Raw genomic sequence first — 16,749 nt, 5'->3', positions numbered from 1 at the left:
TAGCATCCCCATGTTAATTTACTTTGGTTGGAAACTTTTCCATCTATAGACCTTATTCTAATTCAATCCATTTATTTTTTAGTAACTTGAAACTATTTATAGCTTTGTCTATTGGTTTGCAAGATTCTAGGCATGTTACGACTCAGCTTTCAAATGATTTGGATTATATTCCTAATTGTGCTAATAGGTCCTACTATATAAACAACTATCAAAGGAGATACTTAGAATGGACCACTTTCTTTGAATTCAAGGAATAATCTCCCCTTGTTCTGATTCAGCTTAGTTTCCTGAATTTACGATTACATTTTTTAATTCTTGTGATCTTTAGGATTTGGATTTAATCTTGGGTAGCAAATTACAAATAGACCAAGTTACTACATCAAGGTTGAGGCCTTCAGTACTAAGGATATTTGTTGAAATGGATATCATCAAGAAGCACCCAAAAGAGATTTGGCTAGGTTCAAAACTGTTGGGTTATTTATAGAAAGTTTTATTTTAGAATATTCTAAATTTTGGTAACCATTATAAGATCCATGGCCATTCTATTAATGAATGTTTTATGGTCTATCCCCATTTGAAGAAGAATCCCAAGCCTTTAAAATTTGATGCAAAAAATGCAATTGGGAAGTAATATGTTAAAGGTGTTCATGCTCTTGATTATCCTCCTCCCCATGTTGATGTGCTTTTACCTATGGGACACAGAAACTAAGCCATATGATAATGCAAGGTTGGAATCAAAGATAAGAAATGATGTGAATGTGTAAGAAAAACTTGAGATATTGGAGCCTATGGATGATTTGATTGTGATCAATTATATTATCCCCTTTTTAGGTGGGAAATCTAATATTGGTGTGAATAATAGTGTTAATTTATTTGACTTGAATTATTCTTCTTGAGCTACTTTTAGGATGTTATGCTGGTGATCAAACTTAATGCCAAACTTCTTATGGTCTAAACCAAAAATTATCTTATATTGTTGAATCTACCTTTATCTCTGGGTTAGATTGAGTGTTGGTTGATATTGGGAAATATTCATCCTATAATATACGAGAGGATACTACTAAGGAGGGTGATATTGTGCCTCAATGTACTGATTACTCTATGGCTTATGGAACAAAGGTTCAAGAAGGCTTTATTAAGGTTTCTATGTCAACAACTAGTTCTTAGGAGATTATTGAGAACACGGATGATGGGTTTATTAAGGTTACTATAAAGAAAAAACAAAAATAATAAGGACCTTTTTGCCTCTATAACTCGGGTTACCAAAGCTTTAAATTCTTTAAATGATGCTAATGGATAAGGCTCTCATTTGGAATATTAATGGTGTGGTGGAATCTAATTCTTGGGATAGGGTGAGAAATTTTTGCAGGATTAAAATTATTTTTCTTATTGTGTTAGTTGAGACATTAATTTCATCTTCTAATTTATTTTTAATTGGTAAAAAGGTTAGTTTTATTCTGGCTTTTGCTAAATTTTTTAATAAAATTTTTATTTTCAGAAATTCACTTCTTAAGTTGGACATTATGTTTGAAATTCCTTAAATATTTCATAGACATATTGATTTTAACTAGTTTTTGTGTTGTGCCTCTTCTGTTTATGCTTCTTGTTTGTGGTTGGGAAGGAAAATTCTTTGGAAGTAATTGTCTCACTTTTCTTCTTGTGTTAATTCTCCCTAAGTGATTGGTGGTGATTTAATATGGTTTCTAATTTGATTAAAAAAGTTGGGGGAAATTCTCCTAACTCTGATTCTCTAGAAGACTTTAACAATATGACTATGGATTGTAATTTACATGATATTTGCTTTTCTGGGAATGCTTTTACCTGAAATAGAGCGACCAAGCAGAAAAGGTTTGATGATTCTCTTTTGAATGATTTATATATTGATACTTATCCTATGATTCTTATTGGGAAATTAATTAGTACCTTATATGACCACTCCTCTCTTATTTTTGGTATTAGTCTCCAAATTTTCCCTACCCAACCTTCTTTTAGATTCCTAAAAATGTGGCTTCTTGATGAATCCTTTTTCAAGTTTTGGATAGTAATTGGAAAGATCCATTATTTTCTGATAATAATATTGGTGGTATGGCTAGAGTGTGGTTAATCTTAAGAGATTAAAATAGAAGTTGAATTGATGGAATAAGTGTGATTTCAAGAATGTATTTTCTAATATACTGAAGGTTAAAAATTAAGTTGGTGTTCTTGAGAACAGTTATATGAATGGCTCTTCTTTAGAGAACCTTACTTTGCTGAATGAAGCTAAGGTGATGTTGTTCAAACTTCAGAAAAATGAGGAGGCCTTTTTGAGGCAACATGATTCTTCTAAGTTCTTGGTGGATGGTGATAAGAACACTAAATCCTTTCATAATATTGTTAATCATAAAAAAGTTGTTACTCATATTCATAAAAATTTTAATCCCAATACCACTTATTTTGAGTTGGATGATCTGATTCATGCTTCTAGTATTGAGTATTTTGAAAATATTTTCAATAATGATTTTATTCCTTATATGAATGTCTATCAATCTTTTCTTACTTCTTTAATTTTTTAGTAAGACAATTTATTTCTTATGTTCTTTTAGAGTAGGAGATATGGGTTGCCCTTAAAAGAATAAAATTTGATTCTATGTCTGGTCTGGATGGCTTTACCACTTTTTTTGAAATCTAGGGTCATTATTAAAGATGACATAGTTGAAGATGTGAGCAATTTTTTTTATGGAAACCCTTATTCCAAGTTTTTTACTATTATTACCATTACTTTAGTGCCTAAGAAAGAATCCATTATTTTTTGGGATGATTTCATACCTATTAGCCTCAATTCCTTTTTTTAATAAACTTATTTCTAAACTTATTATGACGAGATTATCCTACTTTTTTCCTAAAATCATTTCTTTGGGTATGGGGTTTGATAACTGTTGCTCTTTTTTTTTTTATAATGTTCTTCTTACTCAAGAGATCATTCATGAACTTGGTACTACTATTACTGGTAGGAATATAATTTTTAGAATTGTTATTAATAAAGATTATGAAATTTTGAATTAGGATTTCCTTTATATAGCATTTTAACCTTGTTCTGTTTCAATGCTTATTTCATTAGGCTCATAAAAATTAATATTAATAATTACTTCATTTCTATTATTATTAATGGCAAGAGTCATGGCTATTTCAAGTAATCTCAAGATCTTAGACAAGGGAATCCTTTATCTCCGACCATATTTATTGTAACGATGGAATATCTTTCTAGCAGGTTAGAGGAACTGCATAAGAACCATCCTAATTTATCATTCTGCACTTTGGTTGGTTTTTCTATTTCTCATATTAGTTTTGCTGATGATTTTATTACTTTTTTTAATGGTTCAATTAAAATGCTCAGCATTCTTTTTAAAATTTTAAATCAGTTTCAAAGGTTAAGTGGTTTACTTATTAACCAAGACAAAAGTTATTTTATCACTACTAAGTTTATTACTCATTACTACTTGGTCTCATGATGGTATTAGAAAGATGACAACGTCTACGATGCACAACGAAAGTAAAAGTGGAACCGGTTGATGACATCTACGATGTCAGCGATGGATAAAGGTGAAGGTCTCACGATGGCATTACACGGATGTTGATGTCTGCGATGCACAAATCTTAGTTAGAGGATTATTAGATGGTCTAACATTAATAAGGGCTAGTTTTAATTAAATATTTATGGGTCCTTTCATATCCTTATAACTAGTTTTGATGGTTTGAATAAAGATCGTGAGGGAAATAAAATATGTTCTTTTGTTCGTCCGTAATTAGCTATTTCTGTGAATATGGCAAGTCTTCATGCTCTGAATTATGGTCTTAATATATTAATTTATTTCAATATTAAAAACATATGGATTGAGGTTGATGATATTATTCTTATTTATTATATTCAGGGTAGGGTGATTCATAATTCAAAGAATTTTTAATTTATTAGGGAGAATAAACAGTGGTGTCCCATATTAATTTTTCTATATCTTATATATTACGTGAAGGCAATTCATGTGCTGATTGGCTATCTAAACTTGGCTCCAATTTTTTCGGCTTATCTAAATTTTTTTGGCTTAATTTTCCTCATATGTTAAAATGTCTAACTACTTTAGTTTGTTCTAGTTTACCTTATTTAAGGAACCTTTGATTTCTCTATCTTGCCAATTTCCTGTTACATTTCCCTTGATTTTTTGGTCCTTAGTTTTGCTCTAGTTATCTTTCTACTGCTTAACCAAGGATTATTTCCCTGGTGATTTATTCCTAAACTATTGGGCTTTAGTTTTCTCATGTAGTTTGGATCCTTATTATTATTATTGAGTGTTTGGAGATTAGTTTATGATTATTTGGCTAATGGTTGTTCTACTATATGCTGAGAGTTCATTAGGGATGTTAAGCCCTTATGAACTAGCCCAAGGCTAACCAAGAGAGGGGGGTGAATTGGTATTTTAAAAATTATTTAGATCAAAACACAAGCAGAAAACTCAAACCAAAATCACCACAATGAAAATCAAAGTGCGAAATAATAAATGAGGAAAGAAGTAGTAAAAGGACACAGAAATTTATAGTAGTTCGGTCAACTCGACCTTCATTCACTCCTCAGAGGTGCCCTCTGGGTATTTCACTAAACATAGTGACTCTTCATTTGCTCCCACAACAAAGCGGAGAAGCCCTCACAAAAACTCCTTTTCGCCGACCATGGTGAGGCAGAGAACCCAACTCCTTTTGCTTCCTCCTAAAGCAGGTAGAGAACCCTGATCGATTGCTTAAGAAGACCTCTCTCAACCCTCTAAGAATAAGAGAATCTAGTGGAAGAAGAAGAAGTGAAACAATACTTGGAGCAGCCCTTATAAATCTCCCTCACAAGCTCCCCCTCACAAAATCATCTCTCTCTCTCCCTCTCTCTTTCTCTCCTCTAGGACTTTTTAGGTCAAGATAGTAGCAAAAGATATGCTTTAAAGTTGAACAAGATATCTTAAATAGAAGAGCTTCAGAATAGTTCTTATTTTATACAAACCTACTTTATCATCCAGGTTGATAGGGGTATCAGCCTGGCTGATCAGCATAAATTTCACTTAATCAGCCTGGTCAGTTTGGGATGATTAGAGTAATTTTTGGTCATATCGTCCAGGCTGATAGTCTATCATCGTGGATGATTAGTACAAATTTAAGGAAAATTGTCCTGAACATTGCCCTGTATAGAAGTAGGCTAGTGTCAATCGTCCACGCCATCGTCCCAGCCGATCCTGCAATCAGCCTGGCTGATGTGATCATACAATCAGCCTTAATTACTTTCCTTAATTACCAGATTAATTTAGGTATAATTGTGCTGCATCATCCAAGCCAATGTCCTGGACAATTACCAAATATAACTAATGCCTAAATAGATCTGGCGGCTAATTCTTTCTGGTTTGAGCCTATCAACCAGGCAGATACAATATTATCCAGGCTGATCGGCTTAATGTTGGCTACCTTAACCATGATGCCCTGATTAGGGTTTATGTTTTTGAATCAATTGTCCAGGCTGATATAAATATCAGCCCGGCCGATGTTACAAAAAATAGTAAACTCTAGCAAAAAGTTAGAAATTCTCCCAAGGTATGTGTGTGCAAGGTTACTTAGCATTATGAGCCACATCTTTTACAATAGACTCCAGCAAAGGAAAAGTGTATAAAGTGACTCAGACTTGCTCTTGAGCTGGTTCTAATTGCCATCTGATCTTGTGGACCTGAAATGTTAGTAGGCTAGGCAGTCGTAGAAAAACATGAGTGTTTGATATCATCAAAATCATAATCCATGAAAATAGATTTACAACAATCTCCCCCTTTTTTTTGATGGAAAACACACAATGAACAATTCTAAGTAGTTAAGAAAACAGTGTACTGGTAGCAGTGCAAATATAGAGAACATCAAATATCAGAATAGAATAGTACTAGTACAAACATACTATTCCCCCTTTTGACATCTCAGAAAGGAGGAGACAAACAAAAATAATGTTAGAACTAAATACTAGAAGAAAAAATAGAAAATAATCAATAAAAAAATAGAAACAAACTAAAAGAAAAACTAAAAAGACGATGGGAACTGATCATTTGAAGGAGGAGGTGATGGTGGAGGCTACTAAAACTAGCTAGTCAGTGTAGCAAATTATGCACCAAACCAGGCTATGTCCTGGTTGTGCTGTTGCGGGTGGTGAGCAACATAGGCATCAAAATTTGCTAAGTCCTTGGTGCGATGTTGCTCATAGCGAGCTATGTCCACAGCATGTTGATGCTCCTGTGTAGCAATATAAGTGTCAAATCGGGCCTCCCACTAGTCAAAGTGCTCCACCAACTGGTACAGCTGATAGTGCTAGCAGAGCAGAATAGGTGGATGAATAGGTGAAGGAGGAGCTGTAGGAGTCTCCTTTTCCTCCAACTGAGCTTCCCTGTCCCCAGGGTGGAGATGAGTACTATGAAGAGTTTGAAAGGAAATGTTAGAGTAGAAAGTAGGTTCAAGGTTTGGTGGAGCAGGATATTAGAGGTTATATTTGGATTCTAAGACATAAGAAATGATATGTCCTAGGGCTAGAATATGTTTCCTCTTATGACCTGGATCCTGAAAGGTAATAAGATGGTTGATATAGTGGAAGATCAGGTCGGTAGCATTAAATTCACGATGTACTAAAATGTATTAGGTGGTGAGTGAAATAAGGGGAGTGATGTGAACACAATCACCAGCCTTAGGAATTATCGAAGTGCGAAGGACGTGCTGGATGGTCCTAGCATCCTCAAGTAAGGTGCCAGTCTTGCCCATGTGAAAATGAGCATTAGAGTTGCAAAGAAAATGATTGGCCATAGCCCAGTCAAAATCAAGATCAGAACACAGGGTGAGAAGTTTATCCCCTGTGGTGGAAAGATGCAAAATCTCCGCACAATCTTGATATGTGATCTCGATAGGGCGTCGATTCACATATGAGCCAAGTGAAGTAAAAGTAGTATTAATACAGAGACTTGCAAAGAACTCATAGCGCAATTAAAAATTGAATGGGATAACAAGAGTCAGAGAAAACATAAGATGGTATGGAAAAATAATTCTAGTACCAGATAAGAGAGAAAATTTTGGATTGACTATCCGGGAGATTGTGATTTCAACCTCCTTGTAGCTCTGTTAGGCAGCTTGATCATCCGCCTCTAACGAATGAGGGTCTAGAGTGGCCCTCGAGGAACTTTCAAATGGGTGACGAGAGTGCTTTCCTCCAGTTATTTTCTCAAAATAGCAAGAAACAAGGATCAGGAAGCTAAGAGAAGAATTTGGTGTGAAGAAAATGGCTGGAAGGACTCAGTTTATAAAGAATTAGCCAGATAGGCCAGTCCATTCGCAGGATCATCCAGACCGATATGGTTCAATAATTGCGTATAGGCTGATTGGTCAAAAAGGTAGTCCTATCATCCGGGCTGATCAAATATCATCCGAGCCAATTAGTCATAGTAGATCATCCCGAGGAGTCAAGCCGGACGATCATTAAAAAAGCATATCATCCGGGCCAATTCGGTGGATCGTCCAGGATGATGTACATTAATGGATCATACTGGCTGAATTTAAAACATTTAAATCATGTTCCATATGTATCGGGCAGGGCAAATAGGTGTATTATCTAGGCTAATTTTACAAAAATGAATAATCCCGTCCAATTTTAAAGATTTTAAACGTACATCCACATGTATCATCCAGGACAAGCATATGGATCGGTCAGGACAATTGTCTATAAAGAATATAACATCATTTGCGCTAAAAATGGATTGGGCAGGCCGATAAAAAATGATTGAAGCAGAAGACGATCAGATCGTCCAGGCCAATAATGGATCGTCCAGGATGATCAGAAGTAGTAAATCAAATCAGTCGTCAGAGGGTGAGTTTTAAGAGTAAATTGATAGGATCATGATGGCTGATAGGGGTATCGTCCTGGATGATGGGAAAAAAGTTGAGAATCATAGGATAGATGAAGATGACTTGAGAAGACCCAAAAACTTAAAAAATAAAAATAAATATGAAAAGACATAAAAAAAAGTCAAAAAGGAGAAAAACAAAAAAACAAATTTTTTTGAGTTTTAGCAAGGCATGAATATGATAAATGCTCTAAGTAATTAAATTTTAAAGATTTGTAAGGCTAATAAGTTAACAATGTCAAAATATGAAAATGGTAGAATATCCGATCCTATTAAGCTTAGCTAGGACTTCTTTCAGGGCAAAAAATTGTCTTTTGAAAATAAAGGACCTAACACAGAACAAACTAATTGGATAAGAAAGAAAGATCCGTTGAAAACTTGGTTCCAGAGAAAATATCTTATAAAATAATATACCAAAGTAATTTGTCTCAATCATGGAATTTGAAATCAAGCCTTTGAAAACATCAAGTAACTCATGAATTCTTCAAAAATTTTAAAAGTTTGAAAGAGAAGTAAGCTTATTTTTGTGGGCTCATTTTATACCTCTTGTCAATTTGAATGGCGCACTCTGCATAAATTTTGATTTTTGATATAGTTTGTGTATATTTTTTAATTTGGCTTCATTGCGCATCATTCTATCTATGACATCATTGGCCCTTTTATTTTTTTTGTTTTTGCAAGCTAGATCCCTTTTCAAAAACTCTTAAATATTTTTAGTTGTGAGTAGATCTTCCAGATATTAGAGAAGAAAAACTCACTCTCTAAGATAAGGAAGAATAGACCACAAAGCAGACTTAGTAATCATATGATAAATGCAATGGCAAGATTTTAATTAACATGAAAGATATATAAAAACTTTGAATATATATATATATATATATATATAAGGTAGATTATTGTAGCAAGATAGAAAAGATCTTAATTTCAATATCCAGTTGTTAACTTATGTTTAAAAAAGAAAATTATACTCTAAAAGAGGTTGGAGGGAGGGAAAATCATCAACGATGTTTCTCCCTTTAACTAATTTAGAAATGTTAAACATTGGCTTTAAATTTCCAAAAAATAAAAACTAGAAAAAATTATGATAAAGTAAGAAGAAAGCCAAAGAAAAGACAACAACAAACATAAAAAGTTAACACAAAAACAAAAGACAGACAATAACAATAATCAACAGAGTATACAATCCAGAACTTATTAAGTAGCAAGTTTAAAAAATTATGAGCCACGAGCCTCTACTATTCAAGCTCTCATGAGGTCTTTAGTGAGAGCACACCTACAAAAATCATCAACTGTCAGATTTAGGAACTCAAATAGGTTTGGGTCACTCCTTATGAAAAGAAGAATGTAATGTACTTATGTTATGCTATGAAACATGCTGTTTTGGTCTCCAAACCCAATATGTACTATGGTGAATGGTAAAACTGTGTGCTATGTGTCCTAACATGCCACATAAAAAACATCTAACACCAGAAAAAGGATTTCTTAATTGGTTCAGGTTATAATGCCTCTTCCAAGGTTTTCGCTTTAAATCAGGTATTGATGTATTCCAATTTCACTCAAGTGTATTCAATTTTTCTTTGAACCTCAAGTTAGCATTTTTTTTAAATCAACATCCAAATAGTTCTTTTTATGCTCATATTTTTTAGTAGAAGCTATAAAATCAGATTCAAGCAAGGTTTAGGAAGCTTTCAAAAAATTATGCTTAACAATTAATTCAGAATGCTATTTATTTAAATCATCAAATTCATCAAGTAGAGACATATGATTGTTATCAATTTGTAGGTGATCTTTACTCAAAATTTCATGCTCTTTTTGTAGATTCAAAAACTCAAATTTAGAACTAGCATGAGTTTTCTTAAGTTTTCTATATGATGCATGAATTTTCTCATATATTTCAAGCAATTGGTCATAGGTTGGTTCATATACCTCTTCTTAATCACTTTGAACAAGATAATCATCTTCCATTAAGCACAAGTTTGTGGTTTCTTCCTTTGCCTCAGTCTTAGAGGAGTCAGATGCAAATTCTACTTAGAATGCCTTTTGAACTTGCTTCTTATCCTTCCTGACCTTAGGTTTCTCATCACTATTTTTTGTCTTGAGTAATCCTTAAGTGTAGGACAGTCAGGTTTGACATGCCCAGGCTTCTTGTATTCAAAACAAACAACATTAGAGGAACCTTTATAATTTTTTTGCTATCCTTACCTCTTTTCCAACTCTGATGATGCTTGTGGCTTTTCCTTAGAAAGTTTTTGAACTATCTAGTGATGAAGGCAACTCCATTACTTTCAGACCTGGAAGAATCTGTATTCATTTGATTGGCCTTCAGTGTTATAATTTTCACCTTCTTTTTCTCACCTGTATCCAGATTTCTTTGATTCACTCATTACTTGTAAGCAATGAGTGATCCAAGTAAGTTATCAATCAAATAAGTGTTCAAATCTTTGGATTCCGTAATTGCAATGATTTTGGCATCGAAAGAGGAAGGCAAGCATCTCAAAATTTTAATCACCATTTTATAGTTAGTGAGTTCTCTTCCTAAGGCATGCAAAGAAGTTACAATATGAGTAAACCTTGTATACATTTCAGAAATTGATTTAGATGGTTTCATATGAAAGAGTTCATAATCATGCAACAAAATATTTAATCGAGATTGCTTAACTTCTTTAGTTTCTTCATACGTAATACGCAATTTATCCCAAATTTCTTTACTAGTTATGCAAGTTGAAACATGTGCGTAATCTTCAGATTTTAAAGCACAGAAAAAATAATTCAAATATTTTGCATCAAGTTGTACTGAATTCCTATCGTCGAGAGTCCATTCAGTAAAAGGAAGTAGAATAGAAATGCCATTAAGTTTACCAGTTGGAGTTGTATACCCATCTTTAACAAGCATCCACATATGATAATCAATCGATTGTAAAAAAGTAGACATGCGAGTTTTTCAAAAATCAAAAGGAATATTGTCAAACAAAGGTGGTTAGGTAATGGAATATCCTTCCATATTTTTATGATTACTGGAGTTAGCCATGGATCAAAATTAAAAAAGAATTCAAACTTTGTTTTTATAAATCTCGCTTTGATACCACTTGAGAGTTTATTAGGGATATTAAGCCCTTATGAACTAGCCCAAGACTAACCAAGAGGGGGTGGGTGAATTGGTATTTTAAAAATTATTTAGATCAAAACACAATCAAAAAACTGAAACTAAAATCACCACAATGAAAATCAAGGTGTGGAAGAATAAATGCATAAAGCAGTAGTAAAAGGATACAAAAATTTATAGTGGTTCAGTCAACTCGACTTACATCCACTCCACGGAGGCTCCCTCCGGGTATTGCACTAAACACAGTGACTCTCCTTTTGCTCCCACAGCAAGGCGTAGAATCCCTCACAAAAACTCCTTTCCACCGACCCCGATGAGGCTAAGAACCCAACTCCTTTTACTTCCTCTTGAAGAAGGAAGAGAACCTTGATCGATTGCTGAAGAAGACATCTCTCAACCCTCTAAGGACAAGCGACTCTAGTGTAATAAGAAGAAGTGGAATAATGCTTGAAGCAACACTTGTGAAACTCCCTTACATGCTCCCCCTCAAAAAATCCTCTCTCTCTCTCTCTCTCTCCCTCTCCTTCCCTCTCCTTCCCTCTCCTCTAGGCTTTCTTAGGTCAAGAAAGAAGCAAAAGATATGCTTTAAGATTGAACAAGAGATCTTAAATAGAAGAGCTTTGGAAAAGCTCTTATTTTATACAAACCGACTTTATCATCCATGCCGATAAGGGTATCAGCCTGGCTGATCAGCATAAATTTTGCTCAACCAGCCCGGACGATTTGGGATGATTAGAGTAATATCTGGTCATATCATCCAGGCTGATAGTATATTGTCCTAGAGGATTAGTTCAAATCTGAGGAAAATCATCCTGAACATCGCCCTGAATAGAAGTAGGCTGATGTCAATTATCCACACCATCGTCCCGACCAATGTAATCGTGCAATCAACTTTAATTGCTTTCCTTAATTACCAGATTAATTTAAGCATAATTGTGCTGCATCGTCCAGGCCGATTTCTTAGATGAGTACTAAAAATAACTAATGCCTAAATATATTTCGCAGCTTCCAAAGACTTAATTTCAGCTTCCTTAACCATGATCCCCTAATTAGGGTTTTTGGTTTTTAACTGATCGTCCAGGCCGATATAAATATCGGCCCGATCGATCTTACTAAAAATAGTAAACTCTAAGAAACATTTAAAAATGCTCCCAAGGTGTGTGTGTGCAAAGTTACTTAGCATTAGGTGCCACATCTTTTATAATAAACTCAAGAAAAGGAAAAGTGAATAAAGTGACGGGCTTAGTCTACCCAATCTTGAGCTGGTTCCAATTGTCGTCTGATCTTGTGGACCTGAAATGTTAGTAGGAAAGGAAGTCATAGAAAAACAAGAGTGTTTGCTATCATCAAAATCATAATCCATGAAAACAGATTTGCAACAATTGTGATTTTTTAATTTTTGGATCTCTTATGCTGGTTGCCTTTCTTGCTAGCATTTTGCAACCTTTTATTGGATGCTTTCATTGACCCTTATGTGTGAGTTTTGGTTATGTAGAAATAATTTGCTTTTTTTTTTGTTATGGTATATATCTTTTGTTGTTGTTGTTTTATCTATGCAAAATAAGCTTTTATAATGTTTTAAGCTTAGGTTTCCTATGCTTGTGTGATAGGGTGCATGGGTTTGGTTAGGTGGTTGTTGTGCTTGGCTTTTTCTTTTGTTATAATGGTTCTTGGGGTTTTAATTATCTTTTAGTTTTAATTATATTTCTAGTGCAAATATTTTGGTTATTATCCTCTTGGGGAAGTGTTGTTTGGTTAAGTTCTTATAGGCTATGATTTTTTCTTTTTATGTTTTAATAATTTTGGTATGACTATGAATTTTATAGGTGGTTTGTCAAATAGGATTCCTACTAGTCTTCAGAGCTTTTTCCTTCGGGTTTTATGTTTTTTTTTTCAATAATATTTTTTGCAAGTTCACTAACTGGTGGATAGTGCTCTTCAAGATTTAAACTATGTGGACCATTTTTGGGTGGTGGCTCTTGGCCCCTAAGTTTCCTTTTGTTATACTTAATAAGTAGTAAGGTTCATTAGCTCATTAAGTTTTCTTTTTCTTTTTGATCGTAGCTCTTTGAGCATTAGGGAGCATTTGAACCCTTTTAAGGATAATTAATCCTTTTTAGTTATTAAGGTGCACGCAACTCTGTGGGTTTTATCAAAAAAAAATAAGGTCACTAATTCCATATTTAATTTTACTATACAACAACAACATCAAGCCATTATCCCAGTACGCGAGGTCGGTTACTTGAAATCTTTTTCTCAATTATGTCCGGGTAAGTGTCAAATTCTCTTTTTGATCTAATAAAGAAAGGTCATTTCTAATATTTTCTAACCAAGTCTTTTTAGGTCTACTTCTACCTTTCTTAACATAGGTTAAATCTAATACATCTACTCTCTTAACCAAGTCATCAAAAGGCCTCCATTTTATGTGACCAAACCATCTAAGGAAGATCTCTCTAGTCTTATATTCCATTGGAGCTACCCCAATCTTCTCATATATATTCTCATTTCATATCATGTCTCTAAGAGTAAAGCCACTTTTCCACCTAAGCATCCTCATCTATGCAACATATAACTTAATATTATGCTTCTCTTTTAATTGCCAACATTCTTCCCCACTCATAAAACATTACAGGTCTAACCACCATCTTATATAATTTTCCATTAAGTTTGAATGGTGAGTTTCTACTACATAATGAGCCCGATGAATTCCTTTACTTCATCCACCCAACCTGAATTATACTAATAATATCCTCATCTATTTCACCATCACTCTGAATAATAGACCTAAGATATCTAAAATGTGTATTGTTATTAATGACTTGATCACTCAAAGTTAAAATGCCCCACTAGATCAATTAATACTAAAATTACACTCCATGTATTCAATTTTAGATCTACTCAAATGAAAACATTTATTCTCTAAGGTTGTCCTCCATAACTCAAGTTTACCTTCAACACCTTCTTTATTCATATCAACAAGAAGAATATCATCAGCAGAAAACATAAACCAGGGAACATCCTCTTAAAATTCATTTATAAGAACATCCATGACAAAAGAAAAATAATATGGGCTTAAGGCTGATCCTTGATGTAATCCAACTGAAATTGGAAACTACTAGGTTAAACCACCTTATCTTTGAACACAAGTAGAAGATCAAGCATAAATATCCCTAAAGACTTGAATATTATAATATACTCTCCATACCACTTCTATTGGAAATATATCATATGCTTTCTCTAAATAAATAAATATTATATGAGGATCTTTTGTTATCTCTCTATACGTGTCCATCAAACAACTTAATAAATGTATGGCTTTCATAGTAGACATACCCGGCATGAATCCAATTTGATTTATGAAAAAAATTAGTATCAAGTTCTTACCTATGGTCAATAACTCTTTCCCATAGTTTTAAAGTATGACACACCAAATTTATTCCTCTATAATTTGACAATCTTGTGCATCACCTTAATTTAAAGATAGGAATTAATACAGTCATTCACCACACATCTGACATGTGTTTAGTCTTCAAAATAATATTAAAAAGTTTAGTAAGCTAAGAAATTTCTTCATCTACTAAGCATTTCCACACCTCTATTGCAATATCATCATCTCCAATAGTTTTCCCACAATTCATTTTCCTAATGCCTCTCTAACTTAGGTTTTACTCTCTCTCTCTCACTCTCTCTCTCTCCCTCTCTCTCTCTCTCTCTCTCTCTCTCTCTATCTCTCTCTCTCTCTCTCTATCTCTCTCTCACTCACTCACTCACTCTCTCTCTTTCTCTGCAGCACTCTAGGGCAAAACCGAAGGGAAAAATTCATGCGACGCTGATTGGAGGGGCTTCTCTCTTGGATCGGAGATCTCGTCGCTGTGGTTGGACAGTGCTTTTGCGTAGGTTATGGTGGTGGGTGACCCGAGGTCACCCCCTCGTCACCCTTTGACGAGGAGTGGTGGAAATAAGGAGGCTCGAGGAGGGAAAAGGATTGGAGGTGGATCTGGTCAGAGAGATGGAGTTAAGAATGCAACCGGGGGGGGGAATGTGTTAAGATAGTTGCTATTTGCATGTCTTGGGGGATATGAGGCTGAGGACTTCCTTAAAGAAGTTGTGGCTAGTATGGGATCTGCGGATCATTTAGAGGAGGTGGATTCTATTGTGACTAGTGGTTGTGCGGTGGATGTGGTACAGAACAAAATATTGATTATTGAAGAGATTATGCAGGAGGTGGCGAATGATTATTCTACTGATGGAAAATAGGTTGCTAGTGACCAAATGAGTCAAGGTGATATGTCTATTGATCCACAGTTGGCGGGAGAGACAGAAATTGAAAAGGTTATTTTGCTTGCTGCTGCAGAATCAACTGAAGTAAGTAAGGTAGTGGACAATCCTATCTTTGAACATGATAAACCTTCATTCACGTTTGGGTGGATGAGTCGTATTGGAGACCTTGGGAAGGTGGGTATGGCTCGAGTTGATAGTGATGCTTGTTTGAATACTGAACGAGGCCATCGTAGTTTGAATTTCGGTGTTCTAGATAAGTTACCTGAGGTGAAGGGTGTACAGCCAATTAGGGGTGATATTGATGGTCTTGAATGCAATATCAAACTTAATTCTGTACGATACGCTTCAGGTGTTTGTGGAAATTATCAAACTGAAGAGTTTCCTTCAATCCAAGCGTGGCAAACTCTGGCTGTTGTTAAGGCAGTTAAGAAAGAATTTGTTGATATGGGAAATGGTAGGAATGCATGGAAGAAATCCCCTGTTGTCAAATTAAATTTGAATGAAGAGGTAAACAATTTTTTTGCGGGAAGATGGATCTGTTAAATTGGACTTGAGCAAGGCTAGGGGTAATATTCAGAAGCTTATCAGAACACTGGTTGGCAGCCTCTTAGGAAGGCATCTTCCTTTTGGGTTGTGCAAAATGAATTGCAAAGGAAGTGGAGTCATCTTGGTTTGACTCAGATTTTGCCATTGGGATCAGACTGCTTTCTCTGTTGGTTTGTAAATATGGAAGCAAGGTATAATGTTCTTATTGGTGGTCCTTGGTATGTTGCTGGTCAGATCATTGGGGTGGAGTAGTGGTCAATAGGGCTTTCATCTAAATCTTTTAGAGGATTTACGTCTCCTGTGTGGGTAAGTCTTATAAACCTACCGTTAGAATATTGGGATGAAGCTAATTTGGCTAGGTTGGCGAGGGGCATTGGGGAACCATTATTAATGGATGAGCAAACTAAGCTTTGGAATAGATGTGCGTTTGCGCGTATCTGTATTAGACTGGATTTATCTAAGAGATTACCTAAGGGTATTTGGGCTCATGGTTTGGAAGGTATGTTCTTCCAACCAATTGAATATGAAGGCATTCCTCAAATCTGTTTAAGATGTGGAAGGGTTGGCCATAAAGCTGAGATGTGTAAGGAGTCTTGTGTTCTACCTAAGCAGCAAGGCTTAGAGATTGGTGATTCACAGAAACTGGGAGGTACTGAGGCAGCTGGTTCAGGATTGAAGCATGACCCTACTTGTGATGGTAAGGGGAGAGTCTCAAACTCTGTAGCTGTAGATGTTTGATCAAGGGGAATGGACAATTGTCACTAGGAGGAAGAGATCTGTTAATAAATCTGGACAGAGACCTCAATCTGTTAGCAGCAAGCAGATAAATCCTTCTTCTAATTCTTTCTGGAGAGTTGTTGATAAGGTGCAGAAGGAGACTGGTGGTCAAGA

Source organism: Dendrobium catenatum, unplaced genomic scaffold (genome assembly GCF_001605985.2).
Source record: "Dendrobium catenatum unplaced genomic scaffold, ASM160598v2 fragScaff_scaffold_1232, whole genome shotgun sequence".
NCBI classification, from domain to species: domain Eukaryota; kingdom Viridiplantae; phylum Streptophyta; class Magnoliopsida; order Asparagales; family Orchidaceae; genus Dendrobium; species Dendrobium catenatum.
The sequence above is the reverse complement of the archived record's forward strand: the minus strand, read 5'-3'. Positions refer to the sequence as shown.